Genomic DNA, 27,667 nt, shown 5'->3' on the forward strand with positions numbered 1-27,667 from the left:
ATTTTAATAATGTTATTGACACAGCAGGGTGTAACACATACGATCTTTTGTATCGTATGTAATACCACACTACACTACGTATAATTTGCTACTTTTTCAAATGCTTTCACAGTTTCGTCACTGTAATTTGCGGTTGAGGAATGGTGTAGTATCTGTTGTAGAAAGACACAACATTTTTTTCCTCGGTGGGGTCGCGACGCACGCCTCTTTTCCTTCATTACCTTCCGAAACAGATAAAGGCATTGCACTGAATACGGAAGTTCATCTACAGGGTGTTACAAAAAGGTACGGCCAAACGTCCAGGAAACATTCCTCACATACAAAGAAATGTTATGTGGACATGTGTCCGGAAACGCTTACTATCCATGTTAGAGCTCATTTTATTACTTCTCTTCAAATCACATTAATCATGGAATGGAAACACACATCAACAGAACGTACCAGCGTGGCTTCAAACACTTTGTTACAGGAAATGTTCAAAATGTCCTCCGTTAGCGAGGATACATGCATCCACCCTCCGTCGCATGGAATCCCTGATGCGCTGATGCAGCTCTGGAAAATGGCGTATTGTATCACATCCGTCCACAATACGAGCACGATGAGTCTCTACATTTGGTACCGGGGTTGCGTGGACAAGAGCTTTCAAATGCCCCATAAATGAAAGTCAAGGGAGTTGAGGTCAGGAGAGCGTGGAGGCCATGGAATTGGTCCGCTTCTACCAATCCATCGGTCACCGAATCTGTTGTTGAGAAGCGTACGAACACTTCGACTGAAATGTGCAGGAGCTCCATCGTGCATGAACCACATGTTGTGTCGAACTTGTAAAGGCACGCCGGCCTGTGTGGCCTTGCGTTTCTAGGCGCTTCAGTCTCGAACCGCGTTACCGTTACGGTCGCAGGTTCGAATCCTGCCTCCGGCATGGATGTATGTGCTGTCCTTAGGTTAGTTAGGTATAAGTAGTTCTACGTTCTAGGGGACTGATGACCACAGATGTTAAGTCCCATAGTGCTCAGAGCCATTTGAACCATTTTGTAAAGGCACATGTTCTAGCAGCACCGGTAGAGTATCCCGTATGAAATCATGATAACGTGCTCCATTGAGCGTAGGTGGAAAAACATGGGGTCCAATCAAGACATCACCAACATGCCTGCCCAAACGTTCGCAGAAAATGTGTGTTGATGACGTGATTGCACAATTGCGTGCGGATTCTCGTCAGCCCACACATGTTGATTCTGAAAATTTACAATTTGATCACGCTGGAATGAAGCCTCATCCGTAAAGAGAACATTTGCACTGAAATGAGGATTGACACATTGTTGGATGAACCATTCGCAGAAGTGTACCTGTGGAGGCCAATCAGCTGCTGATAGTGCCTGCACACGCTGTACATGGTACGGAAACAACTGGTTCTCCCGTAGCACTCTCCATACAGTGACGTGGTCGACGTTACCTTGTACAGCAGCAACTTCTCTGACGCAGACATTAGGGTTATCGTCAACTGCTCGAACAATTGCCTCGTCCATTGCAGGTGTCCTCGTCGTTCTAGGTCTTCCCCAGTCGTACTGCCTAAGACGCCGATCAATTGCTTCGAACGTCTTCCTATCGGGACACCTTCGTTATGAAAATCTGTCTCGATACAAACGTACCGTGCCACGGCTATTGCCCCGTGCTAATCCATACATCAAATTTGCACCTGCCAACTCCGCATTTGTAAACATTACAGTGACCGCAAAACCACATTCGTGATGAACACTACCCTGTTGATGCTACGTACTGATGTGCTTGATGCTAGTACTGTAGAGCAATAAGTCGATGTTAACACAGGCACCGAAGTTAACGTTACCTTCCTTCAATTGGGCCAACTGGCGGTGCATCGAGGACGTACAGTACATACTGACGAAACTAAAATGAGCTCTAACATGGAAATTAAGCGTTTCCGGCCACATGTCCACATAACATCTTTTCTTTATTTGTGTGTGAGGAATGTTTCCTGAAAGTTTGGCCCTACCTTTTTGTAACACCCTGTATAGTTACTCCTCACAACGGTGAACAATCTGAATATGTAAGAGCGATATGAACAGCGTCTTCCAATATCTGGAGACATTTTCTTGAAATATTCATTCCAGGGCGCGAAGGAAATCCGTACCGCAGAAATACTCGTCAGTCCTCCTTTTATCCATTGCGACATCTCTTGATAGTAACAGATCGACTGTTAGGCAAAATTTATTTGGCCTGCCCCCTCTTCACCGTAGCACACACGTGAACAGGGCGGTAAGCGTATAAAAAGAATCGTGTTTTGTTTACATGAAAGTGCACAAAAAAGAACTGTTCTGTGAGATATCTAACTTTACAACAGCGGTGGAGCACCACATAAGCTTGTAAGCCGCACTATTCATTAGTGATACACCACATGCAAAACTGTATCTGATATTTTAGACTCAGGACAACAGCAAAAGCAGCATTTTAGCTAGAAATAATATTTTTTGATTTGTCTTTAATTATTCTATCATTTGAAGTTAGTGCTTGATACAGTGCGTTGAAAGATAAATTTTAACTGCTGCAAATTAACTTCTCCATTATGACGATATAATGTGAATACCATTGTATCACACATAGTATCACGTAATGTTTTAAATTATAAATAAGCAATAGAAATTAATCAAACCGCAGCTATAGTTCTCCAAGCTACTCGTTATTATGTTCAGTGCACAGAACAACAATAGAATTCTAATTATCAATGTCCACATTATTCTTATTACTTTGTGTATGCAACACTTGTGTCTCTCCATCTTCTTGTATTTCGGCCCGACCGGTTATTGTTCCTGTTCGAGGCATAGCCTAAAACAAATGTGGATTCCGCATAATGAGGAAAGTCGTTGCAATTCAAGATCAAGAAATTGAAAATCATGCTCTTACTTCATATTTTGTGGGAACGGCGGCAGATGAAGAAAAAGATGGTTCCTTTGACTCTTAGACAAGAGTAAGCGAAAAAATGACGCCAAAAAACAATCTTAACGTACGGTCTGTGTTCCTCCCGAAGTTGTGGGTACGTACAATCTGTGTTGCTATGATGCTTTGTTTTCACTGCTAACTATATCGATGACAGCTGTAGCTACCAGCTACGCGTGTGTTGCTGCAGATGAATCTTCTACAACATTTAAACACAAACGTCCCTAAAACGCGATTTCGAATCGTTTTTACTTTCGTATGTCATTCTTACCATAGCACCTGTCGGTGCGCGGGGTAGAAATTGGTAGCAATGTGGAGAGGAAAACTTTTCTCGTGTATGTCTACTTCCTTCTACATCTTTTAACGGCTGTGTATACATACGAATTTTTTGTGCGTATCTGTGACAAAGTACTTTTCAAATTATATAAGTTCCATTGACCTCCATGTATAATTAATATTAAAAATATGTACCGGTACTTCAGTTTTCGATGGTCACTTATTAATATTATGGTATTATAATGCATTTGGATTTAGTTGTCTTATTTGAATGATTTGGTGGAGCAGGGTGGCTACGATTGACAGAAATGAACAAATTCTTCTGAAACTGGCTTGCTACAATTATCTGGAGCAGGATATATCCAAATTGCATTCCGCAGAACAAGGGGAATAGAATAAGTGCTCGGCTAAAAACTATTATTAACATGGCCGTATTTTTTCGACATTTTTTTATTTTTTAAAAATCTTCGTATGATTCCTGTGTTATTAGGTATGGTTTAAAATTGAAGTACTCGCAGAATAAAACAGGTTTTTCACACTTTTTAAAAATATTCTTTTTATTAACTTTCAAAATAAACAAAGTCTTCCATCAAAGTACCAGTATTCTCAAAGTGTTTCATCAGAGACAAACTTTGAGCCCTTGATCTGTAGTATTCTAACAAAATATTAGTTTCAAGAGGTGATTAGGGTTGGGTCTGTTAGTTCAGTCTGATTCTGAGCAGGTGAGTATTTTTTTAAATTAGTTCCCACTAACTGGACAGTGACGAACTGGTCCAAGATTTGAATTAAAATAAACTCTGGAACTAGCGGCGTTTCTGATCGGCTCTCTTATAAACCCGACATTTCGTTGTGCTACTTTGGTGATCTGCTCCTTCGCTACGGTATAATATCGGCATCTTAAAACCCATAAGTCGGCGCTCCTGCAGCTGGCTTCACTTACGGGTCACGTCTCTGAAGCAAGGTCCGATTGGTCAGAAAATATGACCACATGCAGTGATCAGCTTGTACTTGTATAGCAACACTGGCCACTAGCCAAAGATTTCTCGCTTTTGTTGCTTTCTCCTTGTGTGACAAAGAGTGAAAATGTTTGCGATAATAAACATTGACAGGATGGCAAATGTCGGTCCATCATTCGGCTTCTCAAAATAGGGCACATGGAATAAGAATCTTATGGCTGAATATAAATTTTCTTTAACGCGTTATTTTTTTATTCGATGCCACGACTTGTTTTGAATAGTGGTTCATTTTCAAATCACAGGCTCCTATTCAGATCAGAGAGATGGCGAAGGAAATCAGCCGTGATGTTGTTTAGAGGCCCAGCTCTGTATTAACGCATGTTATTTATATACACACAAACACACAATCTTCGAAGGCCACTGTAAAAGGGTAGTTCAGGATTCTTCGTACCAGTATTGGGGGGTTTCTGTCCTGTTTCATCCTCCTATTGAGTGACAGAAATATTATTGTTACATGTCTCCGTGTGCGGCCTAATATCTATAATTCTGTTAACTTCTACGCGTGGTAGCAACAAAATGTCGCATACTAATTCTCTGAAGATATTCAGAAGAGTTTCCGCGATAGCTTCTCTTTCTTCTATAGGTCTCCACTTAAGTTCACCGAGGATCTCTATTGTACTTTCGCGTGGCGTACCCTGAACTCTTAGGATCCTACGTTCACGTCTCTAAATTCGTTTGATGTCTACTTTCAAGTGTACTTAATAAGAACTTCAAACACTGGAGCAGTGCTCTAGAATTGATCACACTAATGCCTTGTATGTGCTTTCCTGTACTATTCACTATACTAACTCAAAATTCTTCCAAATCTAACTTTTCCATCCAACTTCCGTACCTCAGATTGTACATACTCGTACATTTTTATATCTCTCTTCAGTTTTACCGCTAATTATTCAGATGAAGAGTGGAAATGGAAAATATTCTATGTACCAAATCTGACATACGTCACTGGAACAAAAACACAATAACATAGATGTTTGTATACAGTGAATTGAGAACTTATTTTCATACTACAGAAATATGCTGCTCACGGCATCACGCAAAGAAACAATTAGAAAAATTATAAAAAATAAACTCGTTCGAAGTGACAAACCAGGAAATGTTTTTATAAGCTGATTTTTACAAAAAAAGTAAACTGCAACCAGAAACGGTTTCTAATACTATTTGTTTGCACAAATAACGCCATTGCTTGTTTCGACCCAACTGGTTCATCTTCAGACGGCCGTTTATATTACATTTGGTGTTGTTGAAATTAGTCTTTTCTTGTTTTTCTCCAAACAACAAATGTAATATAAACGCGAGCAGCCGCGTCAAGATTACACTGTCAGTTCGAAACCTGTAACGGCCTTATTTATGTAAATAAATAGCATTACTCACAGTGGATGGTTGCTGTTTTCTTCTTTGCACGAATCAATTAGTATTTCGTATTCAGCCACAGTCTCGAAAATGTCACTTTTCGGCAAAACAACAGGAAGAACGTTTTTGTTCCTTCTTCTTTTTCTTCTTCTTCTTCTTCTTCTTCTTGCACATTATCTACAGCTGATGCCGCTTCTCCAAGTCGCCGTCTCCTCTGTCTTGACTTTTCTCAACGTTCATATTCATTGCTCCCATTGCCTCCTCCACATTATTTTGCTAGTTGCATCGTAGGCGACCCCTTTTCTTTCGCTAGAATGGTATCCATAGTAGTATCCTTTTGGTATCGTGTCATCATTCTTGTTCAAATCGCATCAGCTGTTTTTGTTGGATGTCGTCACAAATATCCCTATCAATCATCATCATTTGTCCGATTACGTCATTTCTTATCCTGTCAACCCTAGTACAACTTGAGCTTCGCCTTAAGTAATCCATCTCAGTGGCAAGCAGTTTTTTTTTCTTTTTTTCCCTAATGTCCCTGTTTTCTGCTCTGTACAAAACTACACTGTGGATTATAGCCTTACACTTTCTCTTCATACTTTTTCTCCTCATTTTGATTTCATCATTGCTTGTGCCCTGTTAATAGCACAGTACCCCAAGATATTTTGCCTTTTCCGCACTTGCAAAAAAATGGTTCAAATGGCTCAGAGCACTATGGGACTTAACATCTGTGGTCATCACTCCCCTAGAACTTAGAACTACTTAAACCTAACTAACCTAAGGACATCACACACATCCATGCCCGAGGCAGGATTCGAACCTGCGACCGTAGCGGTCACGCGGTTCCGGACTGAGCGCCTTAACCGCGAGACCACCGCGGCCGGTCTCCGCACTTGCAATTAATTATCCATCCAATCTCAAATTATTACTTTTTTCGTTCCAACAGCAAATACTCACACGTCTTCATGTTCATATTCAGACCAGTCTTACTGTATTCCTCTTTAAGCTCAGATCATCTTCTGTTAGAGCAGCCTGGTCTTCTGCAAAATGCAGGCTAAATATATTACTGTCTTCTACTGTCACTCCCATAACATCTCATTTTCTATGACAAGTCTGCTGGATTGCTCATAGATACATCTTAAAGAGCGTCAGTGATTGCCCACATCCCTGCCGCAGACACTTATTCACCACCAATTCTTCTGTCTAATTATTCCCTATCCTTACTCCCGCTGTATTATTTTGAAATAATTTCATTACAGGCTTTAGATGTCTTTGATCCAACTCTATTCATTTTAGCTTTTTCCACAGTTTGTTGGTGGGTACACTTCGCGTAAGGACCACAAAGATAAGATGAGGGAACTAGAGCTCGTACGGAGACACAGACAGTCGTTTTTCCCTCGTTCTGTTTGCTCGTGGAACAGAAAACAAAATGACTATCAGTGTATGTGGTACTCTCCGCCATGCACCGTAAAGTGCCTTGCGGAGTATGTATGTATATGTGGGTTTACTGACTCCAGGTCTGCATGTCCACTTAAAAGCATCACTTGACTCTAGCAGTGGAAAGTTCAGCCATAAATTCCAGCCCGCTCTCGACAAGGCACATTCGGAATCTCTCAACTTTTCATACCGAAGAAATAACTTGGTTTAATATGTAGGGTCACTGTCTCATCACTTCTCGAATACACTACGAAAATATTCCCACCGCCACAGAAGTCACACGACTTCTACATCCCACGTGGGTTGCTGGCTGACTCCCACGTATCGCAGTCTCCACACCTTTCCACGGAATTGACAATTAGTCCTACTAGCCAGTTAGAATAGGTATTTTCATTGGCCGTTTCCTACTCTCGCTTATAGCACTTTTGTAAGGTGATGCTTCCTGACACTTCCTGACAGTTTCGCCGGCCGCTGTGACCGAGCGGTTATAGGCTCTTCAGTCCGGAACCGCGCTGCTGCTACGGTCTTAGGTTCGAATCCTGCTTCGGGCATGGATGTGTGTGGTGTCTAAGCCTAGGGGACCAATGACCTCAGATGTTAAGTCCCACAGTGCTTAGAGCCATTTGAACCTAACTGTTTCTCTGTTTGGAGAACACAGGCCGTGCTCGAAAAATTACTTCCCCATAACATCAGCCTGGTCGACTCCGATAACTACCCATTTATGACGGTTAAGAAAAGACTAGTCCATGTTGTCTAAGCCGAAAAAAGCCCTTACACCTTCATTTGGAAACTGGCTGATGCGACTAGAATGGCGAACACGGCTAGCTCACATGAGCGTCCAGGAAATATGCTCCTCCCACCCCTCTAGGATATGAGTCTGGTACGATGAGATAACTCACTCGTCAGACTTGTAGACTGGCTGAGAGGCGAGCACCCACAGCCTTCACTTTGAAACGGAACGACTGTCACTTAGTCGGAGAAAAAGTTGCGAAAATCGTAAACGGAAGTGGCGTTTCCGGGAAACGGAGCTAGAGGCAGAGGTGGTGTGCAGGTGTGGAGGCCGGGAGAAGACGGCCGCCGGCTGGCTCTCGCGTTGATCAGAGGCCTCGCGGCGCCTCCAAGGCTGGCCACCACCTGCTGCACAGTGCGGTCTCGGACCCCAAAAAACACTCGCCTGCCCAGGGTCGCATCGTCAAGCTTTTGCTCTGACAGGCACGTATTAAGTATAATCATACAGTCTGCTATATAATCATACATTGCACACTCACATTACTACGACCAGCAGCTACTCGTAGTATCAGAATACTTGCCTACTCGTCACTCACGGCAGCTGGAACAGCCGATACTGTCGCTTTTGGGGCATCTGGAGCCATGCTGACTGTAATCGTTCCCGCCACTTTTCGACTGACTACCAGAGACAATGGAATAAACTTTTCACTCTGCAGCGGAGTGTGCGCTGATATGAAACTTCCTGGCAGATTAAAACTGTGTGCCCAACCGAGACTCGAACTCGGGACCTTTGCCTTTCGCGGGCAAGTTCTCTACCAGCTGAGCTACCGAAGCACGACTTACGCCCCGTCCTCACAGCTTAACTTCTGCCAGTATCTCGTCTCCTACCTTCCAAAGTTTACAGAAGCTCTCCTGCGAACCTTGCAGAACTAGCACTCCTGAAAGAAAGGATACTGCAGAGACATGGCTTAGCCACAGCCTGGGGGATGTTTCCAGGATGAGATCTTCACTCTGTGGCTAAGCCATGTCTCTGCAGTATCCTTTCTTTCAGGAGTACTAGTTCTGCAAGGTTCGCACGAGAGCTTCTGTAAAGTTTGGAAGGTAGGAGACGAGGTACTGGCAGAAGTTAAGCTGTGAGGACGGGGCGTGAGTCGTGCTTCGGTAGCTCAGTTGGTAGAGCACTTGCCCGCGAAAGGCAAAGGTCCCGAGTTAGAGTCTCGGTCGGGCACACAATTTTAATCTGCCAGGAAGTTTCATAGGGTGATAGTGTCTGATATCCCGTCAACGACTAGGTAATTAGAGACGGAACACTGACTCAGATCGGTTCTCTTCAAATGAGAATTCAGAGAAATAGCTCACCTTGCTCCAGGGTCGTATCCTCCTCGGGCAACAGTCATCACGTGAGAGTGGACTAATAGTCGGGAATATATTCGTAACCAAGCTTTCCAGAGGATGTCGTAGAAACATTCCTCGACCATAAGCTTCCCATTGCACCTCGTATTCTTCTAGTAGGAAAGGTGTTTGTACAGTATTGCTCCTTACTGGATGATGTGAAAAGAACCTTTTTCCCCCATTGAGTCATCAGACTTCCCTAAACTTCCGATTCTTCCTCCGAAAAGTTATTAAAAAAATTCATCCAATCGCTTCGCTGCATTTTGTTAAAAAATTTTCATGTTTGAAGCATTCGCCGTAGACTCGGAAAAGTTTTTGCGCTTCACTTCATTATCATGTAGTTTAACATACTACCGGCAAGTTTCACATTTGGTGGGAGCCATTCTGTCTGCTGATTGAGTTTTCATTTGTTTAAAAAACAATAAAGAAACAATCAGTCAGTTCGAACAGCGAAAACAAGAGGAGTACGCGTGAACGGAGAGGGAACGAGACTTTACCAAGGTTGGCGAAGCGTTGCAATTTTTTCCGTATACTCACACCACTTCTTCAGTTGTTGCCCTACTGGTGACCGCGTTTACTTGTTGAATATGTTGTAACTGATTCATACGGTCAAAATTACGGGAAATTTAAAAAAATGTAATAAATTATGATTGGTGTCATTGGATACGATACCTGCTGTAAAGCACTGAAACGAGTAAAACTATCGATTGAAAAGTGAAAACGCCAGTCACGGTTGGGCGATAGGCCTACCCCGACTGGCCGACTGCTGGCCACAAGGCAGTTCAAGGAACAGTCTGTGATCGTGGCACATGTGATCACCATGTTACCAGTCTATCCAGCAGTTATTGCCAGTAAATTATTCCTGATGTTGTTGCTGAATTGTTATCCAATCATCACCTCTCGAGCAATGATATGTCGAGATTTTTTTTCTTTATTGCATTTTCCCTTTGTACAAAGGTTGGCTGGCAGCGGCTTACAGTAGTCTCTCTTCGGCCAACAAAAGAAACATACAGCTAACATGGAGACATACAGGGTGGTCCAAAAGTCCGGAAACACCCTGATAAAATCCAAATGGAGTAGGAAACAAGGAAACAGATGTAAGTAGGCTGTTTAGGTTTTTTTATTGGTAACGCCGCCGCCACGTAGCACTCTGTATAAAAATCATTGGCTGTGCCGTGTGCAGTCTGTGGCTGGTTTGCATTGTTGTCTGCCATTGTAGAGTTGGGCAGCGGCAGTTGGATGCTAACAGCGCGTAGCGTTGCGCAGTTGGAGGTGAACCGTCAGCAGTGGTGGACGTGGGGAGAGAGATGGCGGAGTTTTGAAATTTGTAAGAATTGGTGTCATGAACTGATATATATATATTATGACTATAAAGGTAAATACATTGTTTGTTCTCTATTAAAATCTTTCATTTGCTAACTGTGCCTATCAGTAGTTAGTGACTTCCGTAGTTTGAATCTTTTAGTTAGCTGGCGGTAGTGGCGCTCGCTGTATTGCAGTAGTTCGAGTAACGAAGATTTTTGTGAGGTAAGTGATTTGTGTAACGTATAGGTTAATGTTAGTCAGGGCCATTCTCTTGTAGGGATTATTGAAAATCAGATTGCGTTGCGCTAAAAACTATTGTGTGGCAGTTTAAGCACATTCGTGTATAATTGTTCAAAGAGGACGTTTCACATAGACCAGTCTTGTATATTTTTTCCAAGGGGACGTTTCACAGAGTCCCTACACACGAGAAACGGGAAGGGGGAAACTTTATAGGCTATGCCACCAACGTAGTACCATCTTGAAAGCCGCCATCTTGGATTCAACTCCAAAATTTCAAATGGGAATGTGGTCATGTGACATATCAAATAGACAGAGAATTTCACAAGAAAAATAATACCGTAGTTTTTTTAAACATAGCTTTATTCATTCTCGGGTTATAGCCAATTACTTGCAGCAGCAGAGGGACGCTCGGCAGCGTAAGTATTGCGTACTGAGAAGTCCTAAAATGGAGCCTGAAACGGTGCAAAGTGACTATCCCATGCCTGATATGTTACATATGTTTAACTGTTAGGTATCATTTACTCATGCTAACGTTTCAATCATTGTTTCCTTATTTACAGTTTACAAAATGTCCTTAACACATGAAGAATGCATTGAAATCATCTTGATATCAGGAGAAAGAAGCACACGGGTCATTGCTGAGGATTTCAACAGTCGTCACCCAACCAGACAGCCCATCACTCACAGCGCAGTTGCCAAGCTTTTGGCCAAATTCCGAGCAACAGGTTCTGTCGCAGATAAGCCTAAGGCTGGAAGACCAAAATCCGCCACCGATGAAGCAACAACAATGAGCGTGTTGGCATCATTTAGCAAGAGCCCGCAACGGAGTACTCGTCGCCTGTCACAAGAATGTGGGGTTAGCCGTACCTCCATACTGCGAATTTTATCGCAGCACAAATGATACCCGTACAAAAGTCAGCTGCTCCAAAACCTCGGCGAGTATGGTACAGCCCGTCGGGTACAGTACGCAGAATAGGTGACACAGCAGCTGCAGATAAACACCTTTCCCCTTTCAGGTGCTGTTCAGTGATGAAGCCAATGTCTTTATCAATGGCGAAGTGAACAAGAAGAATCACACTGGTCCGACAGAAATCCACACTGGATTGATGCTTGCAAAACGGTCAACTCACAAAACGTGATGGTCTGGTGTGGTGTGCGGGGTACAAAAGTCGTTGGACCTTTTTTTTTTTTTTATTGATGGTACGTTAACAGCCAACGGTTATCTGAGCTTATTGGATGAATATGTGTTTCCCTCGTTGTTAACAGAGGACGAGACGTTTCCGGAATTCTTCCACCATTGTGGAGCCCCACCACATTATGGGCACAATGTGCGAGCATACCTGGATGTGCAGATCCCTGAAAAGTGGATTGGTCGTAGGGGTGATGTGGAGTGGCCACAACGTTCACCAGATTTGACTCCTTTGGATTTTTATCCTTGGGGTCATGTCAAAGCACTGATTTACTGTGTGATACGGGATTTGCATCATCTAAAGCAGCGCATTGTTGATGCGTATGGTCAAATTCAGCCAGATGTGTATGAGGACTGGGTTCGGAGGATAGCATTAAGAATCCAACATATTGGACAACATATCGAGCCATTCCTATGGTCTCTCGGGACTGTGTAACATCGGCGTAATGTCTCTTCGGCACATAACACACATGTTGCCGAGCGTCCCACCGCTGCCACATGTAACTGGCTATAGCCCGAGAATGAATAAAGCTATGTTTAAAATAACAACGGCATTGTTTTTCTGGTGAAATTCTCCATGTGTTTGAAAAGTCACATGACCACATTCCCATTTGAAATTTTGGAGTTGAATCCAAGATGGCGGCTTTCAAGATGGCCGCCATGTTGGTGGCATAGCCTATAAAGTTTCGCCCTTCCCGTTCCTCGTGTGTAGGGACTCTGTTTCCTTGTTCCCTACTCCATTTGGATTTTATCAGGGTGTTTCTGGACTTTTGGACCACCCTGTAGAAACAGAAATACGTGAATGTTAAAAACAGAAGACAAACACAAGAATACAAATGAAGGCATTCGTCTGAAGGTTCTGGGTTCATAAACAAGGTCCACAGTGCACACAAACGAAGGCAATCAGGTTTACACTCGAACGAAGGAGCATACTGGGTTCATAAACAAGGTCCACAGTGCACACAAACGAAGGCAATCAGGTTTACACTCGAACGAAGGAGCATACTGAAGATAACACTGATGCACAGAAACGAAGAAAACACTGTTGCCCTAAGCACTGGTGACGATCTACGATCTTTGGCACAGAAAACACTGAACACATTTGATGAGATTGAGGGGGGTCTGTCAATGGGTTTAGGGGACATGCAGGGGGGAAGGAGGGGGGGGGAGAAGTCAGTGGTAGAAAAGACCGGAGAGGGGAGGGGAGAGGGTAGGATTAGGTGTAGAAGCCCAGGAATGGGGGGAGGAAGTGGGAAAAATGGGAGAAGGGAGAGGGGAGAAAGAAAGGCTGGTGAGAAAAAAGAGAGACCGAGCCCCAGAGGAAAGGGGAGAAGGGAGAGAGGAAGGGGAGGATTAGATCTGGTAGGAGGGATAAATGGAAGGAACGAGGACATCAGCAGTGAGGTGGAGTTGGCACGATCCACACTGGGTAAGGAAATGGAGAGTGTGGAGATGGAGAGCATTTGGGATGGAATGGTACAGGTGCGACAGCGAGGTGGGGTGGGAGAGGATGGGAGAGACAAGTGGGTGAGGAGGATCAAGCTTACGGGAGATGTAAAGGATCCATATCTGTTCAAGAAAAGGAGGTGGCGCGGGAAGGGAATCAAGTTGTATAGGATACGCGTGGGGGATGGGAGACAGATGCGATAGGTGAGCCGGAGTGCATGGCACTCCAGGATTTGGAGGGACTTGTAGTAGGTGAGAGGGGCGGAAATCCAAGCGGGGTAGATGACGGATTTATAAGTGTGGAGGACGGTGGTAGGGTCCAGACCCCATGTACGGCCAGACAAGAGTATAAGGAGGCGGAGTTGAGTACATGCTTTGGCTTGAACTATCTGGAGATGGGAGGACGTTGAGATCAAAATGAATGTACTTAATACTAAGAAGTGTCCAAAACATCTCTGCCAATTTTTTAAAAGACATCACGTTTACGCCTGTGACTGTTAAACTTTTTATTTCCACTACTGCAATTTCGGCCTTGGGTTTTTAACAAACCTATGACGAAATAAATTATGTGCTGTTTCTGCACCCATCTAGCATTAAGAGTAGGTTATGTAAGAAATTGTAGTATGTCCCATAATTGTAAAACGAGTGCATGACTCCATGCTGGCTAGTACAGTCACTGGACTGCAATGGCGCTGTACTCAGAACAAAAATAATATCTGTAATCCGTTTACGCGCTAAAACGGCTACCAGTAGCCTGTAAGCAGTAGCTCGCTGGTGTGATTTAGTGCAAAAGTTACTAGTGATGGTGAAACGAAAATGCGTATGTAGAGACTGTGCTGTTTTACGATCGGCCGACATGATTCCCATCAAACATTTAAGGGACGTAATCGAGAGGTCCATTACTGCACAAGATCCTGCACCGGCAACACTGTCGCAATTATGGACAGCTGTAGAGGCAGCATGGCTCGATATTTCTGCAGCTTACTTGTTGAGTCCATGCCATGTCGAGTTGAGATGCTGCACTACGTCAGGCAAAAGGAGGTCCAACATGAATCCCATGACTTGTCACCAATATATATATATATATATATATATATATATATATATATATATATATATATATATATAAGGTTTCTCGTTTTAGGCGAGGAGTTACCTTAACCACCTCGGCTATCCGGACACGCCTCCTTCCGACCCAAATTCTCACGCTAATAGCGTCACTGTCCATTCACCCCTTTGCGCGCAGATTTTGGCTGAATCCCGCTAGAACGCAGAGCTGACGCGCGACAATGTGAGGCACAATAACGCATGATGGTTAGTCGCATCGAGTGGACGCCTAACGTGACTTTAAACAAACTTGACACACAATTTCGAACCTTAAGAAACTTTTATCGCTGATACGCCCCGCCCCCAGAAAATGATGAAAGCAAAGGAGTTTATTGCTTACTGCATTTCCGTTGCTCTTGCAATATAACTTCAGAGTCGGGCACGTTTTAATTTATTGTTTCTTCACTACTATATCGCTACACATCTTGAAGACAGTAACTACGTACACCACTGAACTTCTCTGCAAAATTATACCTTTGCACAGCACGCAGTTCGGGAGAAATGACGTTTTCTATATGGGAGTTCGATTCTTTTCATAATCACGAATGTGGATTTACTGCTTAATTCTAATGGTGCCGTCAGGCCTTGAGCAGTTCAGAAACGCAATTTATTGTTTAAACTACGTTCTGTGATAATTCATTACCAGAAAAACAGCCATTTGCAGGCGAGAAGCTGTGCGTAGTTAGCCACGAAGGTGCATGTATCCACGTGTGTGCCTCGTTCCGCACTCCAGCCTAGAAGCTGTAGCAGTAGCAGCGCTGCACGCGCCGCGATCAGCCGCTGCGACGAGCGTTGTTTACAGGGCCTCGGCGAGGCGGCGCGTCTCTCCGACAGAGGAGACAGATCGTAAAACCGTTACATCGCGCCCGCTCTTCATCACAATTGTAGCAGCTCCGTCTCTGACATTTAATACCGACTGTGAAATCTGTCCGAAGCAGGCGCGGGAGGGGGGCGGTTGGGACAGATGACGTGCGCGTCGCGGCCGCGACTGTCAGATGTCAAAGTTCAGGGCGGCCGCCGCTGCTGCCACCTGCCGGCCGCCCGCATAGGCCGGCGCAGTATTTATCACGCCGCGTTAAGCGATTCCCGGGAAATTCACGCTCTCCGATGGGCAGGTATTTTAAACGGCCCGCGCACGGGCGTGTGTCGACTTTCTAATAGAACGTACAGAAATAATTTCTCAAGGCAGCTTGTTCCGACTCTCGCGTATATGAATATTTAAATTGGGCGCGTGCCTGGCGCCGTGAGAGGGCCCTGGCGGAGAAGTCTGGGGTCGTAAAACACGATCGCCGGCCGCGGAGTCGGCGGCCACTGGCAGAGAGCGACTTCCTGCCGGCCTTAACCTCTCGCCACCGGTGAGTCCTCAGCGCAGCCTCGAGGGCGACTCCCACAGGTGCTGCCGACTCACCAAGGACGCGCGCGCAGCAGAACTCTCTTCAACACCTTGGCTAGGCGTAGTGAAGCTTTCAGTACTCGCAATCTAGGTTTAGAGCTATTGTAGAACACTATATGTACAGTAGAAGAAGAATGGGTAGCTTTGAGGAATGAAATAGTGAAGGCAGTAGAGCATCACGTAGGTAAAAAGACGAGGGCTGGTAGAAATCCTTGGGTAACGGAAGATATACTGAATTTAATTGATGAAAGGAGAAAATACAAAAATGCAGTAAGTGAAGCACGCAAAAATGAATACAAATGTCTCAAAAATGAGATCGAAAGGAAGTGCAAAATGGCTAAGCAGGGATGGCTAGAGGACAAATGTGAGGATGTAGAGGCTTATATCACTAGGGGTAAGATAGATACTGCCTACAGGAAAATTAAAGAGACCTTTGGAGATAAGGGAACCACTTGTATGAACATCAAGAGCTCAAATGGAAACCCAGCTCTAAGCAAAGAAGGGAAAGCAGAAAGGTGGAAGGAGTATATAGAGGGTATATACAGGGGCGATGTTCTTGAGGACAATATTATGGAAATGGAAGAGGAGGTAGATGAAGATGAAATGGGATATATGATACTGCGTGAAGAATTTGACAGAGCACTGAAAGACCTAAGTCGAAACAAGGCCCCGGGAGTAGACAACATTCCATTAGAACTACTGACAGCCTTGGGAAAGCCAGTTCTGACAAAACTCTTCCATCTGTGGAGCAAGATGTATCAGACAGGTGAAATTCCCTCAGACTTCAAGAAGAATTAAATAACTCCAATCCCAAAGAAAGCAGGTGTTGGCAGATGTGAAAATTACCGAACTATCAGTTTAATAAGCCACTGCTACAAAATACTAACTCAAGTTCTTTACAGACGAATGGAAAAACTGGTAGCAGCTGACCTCGGGAAGATCAGTTTGGATTCCGTAGAAATGCTGGAACACGTGAGTCAATACTGACCCTATGACTTAAAGATTAAGATTAAGAAAAGGAAAACCTACATTTCTAGCATTTGTAGACTCAGGGAACGTTTTTGACAATGTTGACTGGAATACTCACTTTCAAATTCTGAAGGTGGCAGGGGTAAAATACAGGGAGCGAAATGCTATTTACAATTTGTACAGAAACCAGATGGCAGTTATAAGAGTCGAGGGGCACGAAAGGGAAGCAGTGGTTAGGAAAGGAGTGAGACAGGGTTGTAGCCTCTCCCCGATGCTATTCAATCTGTATATAGAGTTAGCAATAAAGGAAACAAAAGAAAAATTCGGAGTAGATATTAAAGTCCATGGAGAAGAAATAAAAACTTTGAGGTTCACCGCTGACATTGTAATTCTGCCAGAGACTGCAAAGGACTTGGAAGAGCAGTTGAACGGAATGAACAGTGTCTTGAAAGAAGGATACAAGATGAACATAAACAAAAGCAAAACGAGGATAATGGTATGTAGTCGAATTAAGTCGGGTGATGTTGAGAGAATTAGTTTAGGAAATGAGACACTTAAACTAGTAAAGGAGTTTTGCTATTTGGGGAGCAAAATAACTGATGATGGTCGAAGTAGAGAAGATATAAAATGTAGAGTGGCAATGGCAAGGAAAGCGTTCCTGAAGAAGAGAAATTTGTTAACATCGAGTATAGATTTAAGTGTCAAGAAATCTTTTCTGAAAGTATTTGTATGGAGTGTAGCCATGTATGGAAGTGAAACATGGACGATAACTAGTTTGGACAATAAGAGAATAGAAGCTTTGGAAATGTAATGGTACAGAAGAATGCTGAAGATTAGATGGGTAGATCACATAACTAATGCGGAGGTATTGAATAGAATTGGGGAGAAGAGGAGTTTGTGGCACAACTTGACTAGGAGAAGGGACCGGTTGGTAGGAGATGTTCTGAGGCATCAAGGGATCACAGATTTAGTATTGGAGGGTAGCGTGGAGGGTGAAAATCGTGAAGGGAGACCAAGAGATGAATACACTAAGCAGATTCAGAAGGATGTAGGTTGCAGTAGGTACTGGAAGATAAGGAAGTTTGCACAAGACAGAGAAGCATGGAGAGCTGCATCAAACCAGTCTCAGGACTGAAGAACACAACAACAACAAACTTAATAACTAATTCTAACATTTTATGTCTATGTCTGATGCAAAACAATCGATCGGTGACAACCGGCCGACAAAATGTAGTGCTCTCCCCCGTATTGTCAGTAATCTCTGGATCCCTTTGCACAAAGAAACGGCATCAAAGACAATACTGCTAACACGGCACGCAGTTGCTAGTCACTCGTATTCCTATCATATCAGGTGAAAGTAATTTCGATTATGTTTGGATGGGAATTCTAGGAAAGCTTTGGAAGTACATACTGGGTTGATAATGTGAACTTGAGGAGACAGGTCTTGGTTCAAATGGCTCTGAGCATTATGGGACTTAAAATCTTAGGTCATCAGTCCCCTAGAACTTAGAACTACTTAAACCTAACTAACCTAAGGACATGACACACATCCATGCCGGTGGCAGGATTCTAACCTGCGACCGTAGCAGTCCCGCGGTTCCGGACAGACACAGGTCTTAACTTTCCCGAGAGTTTACACTCGACAACGAAAAATATGATCTCTTTTGCTTTTCTTTTGCACGATTCGAGTAGCCATTCGTCTGTACGATGGCGTATCCAGACACAACTATCGACCAGGTGTAACAAAAAAAAAAAAAAAAAAAAAAAAAAAATAAGTTTTCCATCCGACCAGGAGAGACATTTCCAATCATTCAGGACCAATCTCATTGATCCTATTCCCACTGAAATCTTAATTTGTAAACAATATAAAATTGATTTGTGTAGATCTTGAAGGGTGGTGATCGGCTGTGTGGTATCGATAGCTACGATTCTGCCCATTTGATCCCGAGGAGACAACCTAGCAACATTGTTCATTTTCATAGTGGGCGAGCCACTACAGATTTGTCTTCGTAATTTCTAGTAGCTGTTAGCTTTGGTAGATGAACGGCTTCGCACCTACGTTCTCACCTGTACCCAAAGTTAAGTAATATTATCAGTTGTATATGTTCATACACCAGCAAAAGAGCTTTAACCCATACGCAGTACCGAAGTACTTCATCTTTTCCTGCTCCTACTCGCGTCTTTCACTCTCGGCCTGTTTTGAAGAAGCAGTCCACAGGAGCAGATCCACGCGTCGCCTTCCAGGCGGCTTGAGAGAGAGTATTCCAGTCAACACTGTCACAAAAATCCGGCAGACGAGCATAGTATATCGCCAAATTATCTTCTGCCCATTATTAAACGAAAAATGTTGCCATAATTGTATTATTAGAAAAGAAAAGGAATACTACAATCAGGCCCTGAAGACCAAACGCCGAGTTATTCTCCATCATTCATCATCAGATGCAGTGTGGAGAGGCATGCCGTCAGCACACCGCACTCCCGGCAGTTGTCGACTTTTCGTTCTAGGACCCGCTACCCGTCAATTAGATAGCTCCTCAGCTCACATCACGAGGCTGAGTACACCCCGGTCCAGTCACACCAGGGAATAATCCATGCAGTACCGGAAAACTAAACCGGATCCCCTGCATGAGGGCTACGGAGGCTTACTGCATTATCAGAAAAACCATAATTGTAAGATATCATACTCAAGCTTTTCTTTGATGAATTCTCATGAAGACGACAAAGGTTATCACCCAATTTGTTTAGTGTCCCACAAATTTTCCAGTGCATCAGTTAATGCGAACTTAATGTTATCTGCGTATCAAAACCAAGTCACCAGACCACGTTCCGTCCATGGAACTAAGAGGTTTAGTTTAAGCTATCGACGTAAGCTTGATCAGCAGGCGTGTAAGATTTCTGTAGACGTCAGCCATTGTGAAGCAGAGTGCCCGCCGGACACGCCTAATGACATGCATTGACAGATACTGCAGATTAACTCATCAGTGACTGCTAACTTCGAAGAGCCATACGCTTCAAGGGCACATACGCTGCCTCGAGAGAGAAATCGATTACGATGCGCTATTACGAAGAACATGCGTGGCAGCCCGACACACAGAAACCTGTTGGACGACGTAGCGAAGACAGTGCCATTGAGCGCTACGGGGAAGTCAGGTTCATAAAACAAGGCTTATATCTGCGCACATACGTCCCAGCATCTGCGTACACGTCGTAAAGTCTCTCGTTTTATCCTTGTTGTCCGTAGTGAATCATAAGATTGAGACAAGAATTGTTTCATACTCTGTACGGTATTCTGTTTTGTTGACTTTATCGTGAGAATAGTCACCGTTCTCCCAATAATTCCCATTTCAGTTGTCTGATTGGCTTCGTACGAAATTTGTATGGATTCAACCATGTAAAGTGAAGTCACCAATTCTTGTAACTTCCTTAAAAGTTTGGTTCAGGCATAACTGATGAGGATTCTAACAGATCAATCAGTGCTCAGGAATAGGCCTAATGAAATTCTTATAGGCTGTTTCTTTTCTGACCACCTGCACTTTCTAACATAGCTAACTTTCCCATTCTTTCTGTAACTAATTTCGTCGTGTGGAATGGAAACCAAAAGAGGCTGTACTTAGGTTCCTTTATTTAGCACCGCATTACGTAGGGTTACTTTTGATCCAATAGTGTATATACAATGAAATACATTACATAGGTTTACAACACGATTTTACAGTTCCAAATAAAAGATCTTATTTACAGCCTGCCGGAGTTGCCGAGCGGTTCTAGGCGCTACAGTCCGGAACCTCGCGACCGCTACGGTTGCAGGTTCGAATCCTGCCTCGGGAATGGATGTGTGTGATGTCCTTAGGTTGGTTAGGTTTAAGTAGTTCTAAGTTCTAGGGAACTGATGACCATAGATGTTAAGTCCCATAGTACTCAGAGCCATTTGAACCATGTTTTTGGAATCACAGCAACTTAAGTGCGGGGAGTGTAATGGTTGGTATAACACTTCGCAGCCCTATTTGTCGGACAAATATGTAACATCTTATCCCACATGCGTCCGAGCATTATTCTCCCAAATGATGGGCGGTTCCTGCAGAAAGCGTCGCAGCTTCTTTCTCTAAGCTGGTCGTAGGCTGCGTTCCAAAAATGGACACTACGATCGAGACATATTGGCGGCTCGAAAAGTACAATAGATAATACATTATTTACGGCGTTATTCTAACAGTAAACTTTCATTTCTTGTCAACATAAGAAAATTTTCTTTTGCTGTCGGCTTTGAGAGAGTTGAGAATTATCGAACTTCACGCCTAGAGAAAGGGATAGGCAGACAGGCAGAGAGCAAATTGTACGCGGACATGTTACAGGGATAGAGTCCTCGAATTTACCAAAGATGATATGCGAAGCACTACAAAAATGTTTCAGGGACTCCGACGGTGGAACTGGTCCCGCATCGTCCTCCGGAGGTAAAACTATTACGTACGTAATAGTGGGTTCTAAACAAAAATTTGCTTCCTAACAATACTTCTGGTTTGGTTTTCTACTTTTTTATTTTTTTGTTTTTATTTTAAAAATTGTCTAACTATGCTCGATTAATCTTCAATGTGGATAATTAGTACGTGGATAACAGGAGCAGGCTGTAATTGAAATATTTTAAAACATGAAATGTCGTATGGAATTGCTGTATGGGATGATCCACGGTGTGGATTTAGCCGCCTAACGGAATGAGAGTACATCCTCCGCCCACTTATGCCTGTTTCCTTGTCGATATGTGAGAGTTGTATCGTATGTGTAGATGATAGTAATGTATGTGTGCACAGTGAAGTGTTGCATTTCTTTGTATGATAATGATGCAAGAAGCAGCAGGATTAAACCCCGTACGGGGACATAGCCTACTTCTTTTGATGTGATGGTGGTTAGTGTTTAACGTCCCGTCGACAACGAGGTCATTAGAGATGGAGCGCAAGCTCGGGTTAGGGAAGGATTGGGAAGGAAATCGGCCGTGCCCTTTCAAAGGAACCATCCAAACATTTGCCTGAATCGATTTAGCGAAATCACGGAAAATCTAAATCAGAGTGGCTGGAGACGGGATTGAACCGTCGTCCTCCCGAATGCGAGCCCAGTGTGCTGACCACTGCGCCACCTCGCTCGGTACCTTCTTTTGAATAGTCACAAAGGGACCGCCGAGCTTAATGTCCCCGTCCGATGTACCGATCACTATCATCAGTCTCACATGAACTCAAAGCCACCACCACTCATCCCCTTGCCCGCTAGATACTTGCCGTAAAAATTTCATCCACCTCTATGATTCGAACCGGCTTACCTGTGAGTCCAGCGCCACTGCACAGGTATCAATGAGCGACCTCGGTTACGGAGCTGGATGCTGAAAGATCAGTGTCAGTAGCTAGTAATATACTGGAAGATTCTGTGATAATGTCACAAACTTTCAGGAATGGTGGAGAAGGGTAAATGTAGGGTAAATGTACCAATTTGCAGTAATGGACCCTTATCTGGAAACGATAGAGTCGAAAGTTATAGGCGAAAATTGTTCTGATGCCTCTGACAGTGCAATACATGTACTGGTACTATTGTTGCTAAGATTGTACGATACTGTGGAGGTAGGGATCATAAATCATCTAATCCATTGCGAGGCCATATTGCGTAAGACATGGGCAATCCTGGAGTACAGTGCCTGTACGGTACTAGACTGCAGTCTGTGTACAAACACTAACGTCGAGCCGGCCAGAGTGGCCGAGCGGTTCTAGGCGCTACAGTCTGGAACCACGTGACCGCTACGGTCACAGGTTCGAATCCTGCCTCGGGCATGGATGTCCTTAGGTTAGTTAGATTTAAGTAGTTCTAAGTTCGCGGACTGATGACCTCAGATGTTAAGTCCCATAGTGCTCAGAGCCATTTGAACCATTTGAACTAACGTCGAACAGCTCTAACCAGATGGAGTTGTACCCGGTGACGGAACTTGTTGAGGTGTTTATGTGTATGAGCAAGCAAATGTAACAGCAGAGATGTGGAAAGGTTTTACGGAATTAAATACCCACGAATAAGACATTCGGCTCACACCATGTTTTCAAGTTTGCTCTGACTATTCACTGAAACAAGGCAATCGATACCACAGTACAACAAACGAGGAGGCCGATGAACTCGTACTTGGAGGCCCGGCTTAGAAGATGCCGTACTTCCTAGCGATGATGAGCGCCTGCAATCAGCACTCGATCAGTTGGACGTGAAACGATGTTAGGCAGTTGCGTGACGAGTGTTATGGGAAATGAAACTACACCAATACTATCCACAAAAAAATGCATTCTTTGACTTCTGCTGAATTCGGACCTCGTGTCGTGTTCAGCCAATAGTTTTTGTAGCGCCTTACGGTCGATCATCACTCTCTTGCTTATGTACTTTTCACGGGTGAAACCTGTTTCATCAGAGATGGAATGCTGAATAGTCGCAATTATCATGTCTGGGCCATTGAGAATCCGCACGCTACAGTTGTGAAGAGCCGTCAATACATATTATCTGTCAACATAAGGCAGACAAGTCAGTGGAGTTGCGCAATAGCCTCGATTCTTCTTCCTACGAGTTTAAATGCATCACTAGTGCACACAGTGTTTGTCAGAGACGTACCGCCCAATTTCCTGGGAGACATCGCACTTTTTTTCGCCAACCGATGTAGCCCCACCTCATCTTGAACTGAGACTTTGAGAACACCTGGATCAGACATCCCTGAAAATCGGATAGTCAGAGGCGGTCCAGTTTCGTGACCAGTACGTTCCCTAGATCTCACACCATGTCTGCTTGTGGCACCTTGTGAAAAGTCTTGTGTAGGAGACATTTGTACAGACTGAAGAGCATCTCCTGGAGAGAATTCTCGCTGTTGGTGCCTCTGTTCAGACGACATGTCCAACCTGCATTGACGCTGGAGGACACCTTTTTGAACAACTGATGAAAATGTAGCAGTTCATGGAACTTACACAGGTAAATGGAACCGTTATTCCTGTATATATACTTAGGAATTTAGGTTCTCTGACATGAAGTAACGTACACCATCACTACTCCATCAACAGGGGAAATTCTCTGAGGATATTGGAGAGAATTCAGCGGGAATTCTGTATATCAGAATCAGGGTTCGGAAACTTGGGGCCCTTAGTTTAAGTGCTGCGTTAGCCTAAGTAGATTTTCGCTTGTAACTTCCAACTCGGTCGTTTCCGGAGTAGAGTCTGTTGCTTCAAGTTGATATATGTATCCTTCTCCATCACCCTTCAATTTTGGACACATCATCACGGAATCACGTTGTATAGAGAAATAGACTGACCAGTCACATTAATATGACCACCTGTCAAAAGCCTGAACAACCACGTCTTGCAGCGCGGACCATTATGAGATAAGAGTTGAGAGGTTCTGGAAGGTACTGACACGAATGTGGAGCTGTGCCGACTCCATTGGCGTGGCTGCACTATGTTTCTCGGTTGAGGATCCTTAGCACGAACAGCCCAATCAAGGTTGTCCCACAGGTTGGTGATTTTATTACAATGTGGGGTGTATGGTGACCAGGGGAGTGTGGTAAACCCATCCTGGTGCTCTTCGGACCACGCACATACGCTATGACTGTGTGACACATTGCATTATCCTGCTGGTAGATGCCATCTTGCCAAGTAAACAACAAATTGCATAAGGGTGGACATGGTGCCGCAAGATAAATGCATACTCCTGTTGATCCACTGTGCCTTCGAGAACGACGAGATCACATCTGATGATAACGCTCCTTCCTCTGGCCTGGACCGAGCGAGATGGGGCACTGGCTAGCACAGTGGACTCGGATTCGCGAGGACGACGGTTCAATCCCGCGTCCGGCCGTCCTGATTTAGGTTTTCCGTGATTTCCCTAAATCGCTCCAGCCAAATGCCGGGATGGTTCCTTTGAAAGGGCACGGCCGGCTTCCTTCCCCGTCCTTCTCTAATCCGATGAGATCGATGACCTTGCTGTCTGGTCTCCTCCCCCAAACAATCCAATCCAATCCTCTGGCCTGGACCTTTCCGACTATTGTTGCAGGGTGCTTGCTTTCAGACGTTTTACCCCGTACAAGCTAACAACCATCTGTTCGATGGAGCATAAAACGTGATTCACCTAAATAGGCTAACTGTCGCCACTCAATGGCCGACTAGTTTCGGTACTGGCGTGCAAATTCCAATCTTCGTCGGCGATCAACAGCATTAAGTAGAGATGCATGTACCAGGCATCTGTTACGGACGCCCATAGGCAGCAAAATTCGCTGAACCGTCCTCTTGGTAGCCCTTTGGTTCACCTGGGCGGCCAGCAGCTCCACAGTTGCACGTCTACACGGGCATACAAATCTCCACAGCCGACAGGGGTGTCGTCCATGGCCCGTGGAGCATCGCAGTTGCCTCGGCGCCAGTTTTGGACAGCGTCATTTTGCCATGCGCAGTGTAGTTGGTGGCACCGAACAGTTTGGAAATAGTTCCACCCTCGGCCCGAAAACCAATGGTATGCCCTTTCCGAAGTCAGATAAATAGCTATAGCTACGACTGCACTGTTTTCCGCGTCCCCCCCCCCCCCCCCCCCCGACACGCTTTACATATCCTCCACTGCTAGTGCTGCCACCTGCCGAGTGTGAGTGGTTATTGCAAGTTGACGTCGAAAATAGCTGGTGCTGGCCGCATTGATGTGACTGGACTGTACAGCATTGTGTAATGAATTACCACATGACACTTAACCCGTTTACGCAGTGGATTAGAAACAAAAGAAAAATGCTCAGTAATTGTGCCACGGCGGTGACGGGCCGCTGAGGCGGCAGGCGTGTTGGCGACGCTTCCGCGGTGCAGAGCGCGGAGTGCGCGCAGAGGCGGCCGTCCTTGGCGCTGGCAGCCGCGGCCCTCAGACAAAGCGGCCCCACGTGGGCGGCGCGGCGCGGCGCGCCTCGCGAGGGCTCGCCCTCACGCACAAAGGCGCGAGCTGTGTGTGGGCGGCGGGCGCGACGCGGCGCTGCAGCGCCTGCGGTCAACCACCCGCGGCCGGCACAGTCTCCGCCGCACTCTCTCTGGTCGTACCGGCTGATATGAAGCACGGACACTCACGGAGGTCCAGCGTGGGCTGCAATTAACGAAACGCGGACCAGATTCTAATGCATTAATGGGGAACCAATTTACGCTGGAAAAAAATTAGTTCCAATTCTGGCCGCCAGGAGCAAATCAGGCGCTGTACAGCATCTCGTTGACGTCTCTGGTGCTCATACTGAACGAATTGTGTAAGACGCACCACGCGTTTCTCACTTGTTACACCTTTCCCCCCCCCCCCCCCCCCCCCCACATCCTATTGCTAAACCATTAGGTATGGAGTTACCGGGTGGTCACAAAGTCAATATAAATTTGAAAACTTAATAAACCACGGAATAATGGAATAATGTAGATAGAGAGGTAAAAATTGACACACATGCTTGGAACGACATGGTGTTCTATTAGAACCACCACATATTGTTAGACACCTGAAAGATCTCTTGCGTGCGTTTTTGGTGATGATCGTGTCCTCAGCCGCAACTTTCGTCATGCTTGGCCTCCCAGATCCCCAGACCTCAGTCCGTGCGATTATTGGCTTTGGGGTTACCTGAAGTCGCAAGTGTATCGTGATCGGCCAGCATCTCTAGGGATGCTGAAAGACAACATCCGACGCCGGTGCCTCTCCATAATGCTGGACATGCTTTACAGAGCTGTTCACAACAGTATTCCTCAGCTACAGCTATTGTTGAGGAATGTTGGTGGACATATTGAGCATTTCCTGTAAAGAACACCATCTTTGCTTTGTCTTACTTTGTTATGCTAAATTATTGCCATTCTGATCAGATGAAGTGCCATCTGTCGGACATTTTTTGAACTTTCGTTTTGTTCTAATAAAACCTCGTGTCATTCCAAGCATGTGTATCAATTTGTACCTCTCTATCTGCATTATTCCGTGATTTATTCAGTTTTCAAATTTATACTGACTTTCTGATCACCCGGTATATCTGTACATCTCTTTGCATTCACAGCGACAGATTTGCGCCTGGTGGCCAAATTTGGAACTTTTTTTCAGCGTGAATCGGTTTCGCATTAAGGCGTTAGAGTATCTAATTAGTTTTGCTGCCATTCGATAATTACAGCCCACACTGGACCTCTGTGAGCAGCTGCACTTTACATGTAACCAACCGGTGTCTGTTGTCGCTTCCACCACACTGCTGGTAATCAGAAACGCGACACCATGAAGTCGGACTGTAACAGACGTCAGACTGGCATTGAGTGCACAGCTTGCTTGGATACGCAAATGACTGCCATTTCTGTGCAACCACACAAAGCGGATAGTTTCAACATCATCTAATTTCTTTCTGTAACCAATGACTCTCAGCAGATTTCTCATTCAGATATCTCCTTTTAGTGTACCTTCATCGAAAGGTCGTGTTACGATTCCTATAAGAAGCATTTCAATTTTCCAGATTGACAATAGCAGTACATCTGCACCTCTGTCCATGGCTTTCACACCTGCCCTAGTCCTTTGGACTTCCATTTGTTTGGGCCATTAAAGGATGCCATTCGTGGAAGACGTTTTAAGGTCAATGAGGAGTTGATTCACACAGTGAAGCACTGGTTCAGCCACCAGGACAAGGATTCGTACCGACAGGGCATACACGCCCTCGTTTCGCGTTGGAGGAGAGCCATAGAACGAGATGGAGATCACGTGGAAAAATGGAGTGTGTAGATGAAACAGCATTGTTTCGTGTATGTAATTCTCATTATGTTCAATGAAGAATTGTTGAAGAAAAAATGCGGTGCATTACCTTCTGGGCAACCCTCGTACTAGTACATATGAGGTGTCGACAATGCTCCGAAT

General features: G+C 44.6%; 1 protein-coding gene across 1 annotated transcript in view; it reads left to right on the plus strand.

Moving 5' to 3' along the window:
* Positions 1-27,667, plus strand: part of LOC126282419 (A disintegrin and metalloproteinase with thrombospondin motifs 12-like) — a 1,083,163-nt gene that overhangs the window by 604,863 nt on the left and 450,633 nt on the right. The gene's annotated exons all lie outside the window — the stretch shown is intronic.

Source organism: Schistocerca gregaria, chromosome 7, assembly GCF_023897955.1.
Source record: "Schistocerca gregaria isolate iqSchGreg1 chromosome 7, iqSchGreg1.2, whole genome shotgun sequence".
Lineage (NCBI taxonomy): Eukaryota > Metazoa > Arthropoda > Insecta > Orthoptera > Acrididae > Schistocerca > Schistocerca gregaria.